Genomic DNA, 1,865 nt, shown 5'->3' on the forward strand with positions numbered 1-1,865 from the left:
CATCCTAAAAAAAAAAGGTCCAGTGTAACAGTAGAGGGGATGATGCGTGGCACCCTCGGTTAGGTCCGCGTGGGCGTAGTAAAGGGTGAAACGGGGGCCGGTTTGTGCAACGTGTGTGATTACGTTGGCAATTACTCCCACCCTCGGCTCGGACAGGCCGCTGGCCTCCTTCCACCCTGGCATTCTCCGCGTCGTTCTCGACCGACGGCGGAAGGGTTGTAACTCGTTATTAGCGAGGAACAGGAATGGCGGAGGGGCAGGTGATTACAGCCTCGAAGTAGATTCCCCAACGATGATAAACGCCGGTCCGCAGATCCGATCGTTGGCCCATGCCCTTCGTTCCCTCTATATTCCTTCCTCCTTTTCCTCTTCCTCGAACTCCGCGTCTCTATCTGCGGTTCCTCTTTCTGCTCGACGAAAGGAAACATCGTCGTCCTGATTACCGATCTTCGTTCTGGGATTTCCAAGGAGAGAACCTGGCGTCGAATTTAACCCTCTTCACCCTTCCACTCCCTTCGGAATCCCTTTTAACGATCTAGATAAGAACACGGTCGGCCTTGAAGTGAACCATTCCGTTGCGTGTAAGTGGGAGTGTAAAACGTTTTATTGGACCCTCTTGGACACGGAGGCTGTTATTAAAACGAAGGTTAAATCGTCGTGGAAAGGTGAAATTATCGCGAAACAAGAGAGAGGGTGTGTGTGTGTGTGTGACAACTGTGTAGCTACTCTGTAGTAGAGCGTTTCGCGAAATCTCCGTTTTGTGTACCGGTGTTGTGTACAGTCGAAAGGGAGTAAGCAGTGGTTTATCTAGATCCGACGGCGTCACGCGAAAGTGGTTGCAAACGACTCGGGAATAAATCATCCATGGTTGAACAGTCGCGTTCGCTGTTCGTTTCCCAGGAGCAACGATTGCTGTCTCTCGACCACGCGCTCGAAAACTGGTTCTCTCGTGCTCGTTACGCACTCGAGAAGTACCGATGAAAGAGTCCCGATACCGGCCACGAAAATTGCCGGCCCAAGGAAACGGAGAAAGCAGGATCCGTAGACGTTGTGAATGAGACGGCAAATTCAAAAAGAAAAAGTGTAGGAAGAAGGGAAAAAGGAGTAGAGAGAGAGAGAGATGAGAAAGGTAAAAAAGAAGATGCCAAGGGTCAATCAGGAAGAAGGGTCCTCAAGGATGAGTCGGAAAGAAAGAGAGAGCATCCCTCGTAGTGGATCCTTTCGTATATATATATATCGAGTCTCGTCGAGAATGCCCCTATAGAAAAGACTTGGAGAGCTCTCTAAAAATGACTGCACCTTTCGCGGCAGCCCAGCAGGCGAAGGTATTAGCGAGTCGATGGCGGTAGGTAGAGGGTCTATATGTACGCATTGCGTTAGATACACTATGGTGGAAGCTATACGCGTGGAACGAAAAGATAACGCAATTTATTTCAGCCTTTATTCATCCTCTTTTCGCTACCCTCCTAGCCTGGCTCACGTGTACGAGATCCGACTCTCTGCGTCGCTGAACACTTTTTCTAATTTTTCCTTTTGCTTCTACCCCCTTCGCTGTGTTACCTCGCTCTTCTTCTATTTTTTTCTCATTTCTCCTAACCCTCACCTGATTTGCCCACTTTTCGTATCCTCCCGCCATTAGACGCCCACTCTTCACCATTATTATCCTAGTGGATTTAAATGCGTCCACTTTACACCAGCCGGCACGCCTTCATTACGATAATATCTTGAATTCTTCTTCAGACTTTCCGAGGGATTTTTCCTCGAGAAAGGTTTCCAAGCTTGTTTTCTTTGCATTACGGTGTTTCAGCTTTACGACGAGAAACAGTTGTCGAATGACTAATTTAGGTCGGTACAACACTCGGTTG

The sequence above is a fragment of the Habropoda laboriosa genome, unplaced genomic scaffold, assembly GCF_001263275.1.
Source record: "Habropoda laboriosa isolate 0110345459 unplaced genomic scaffold, ASM126327v1 scaffold1020, whole genome shotgun sequence".
NCBI classification, from domain to species: domain Eukaryota; kingdom Metazoa; phylum Arthropoda; class Insecta; order Hymenoptera; family Apidae; genus Habropoda; species Habropoda laboriosa.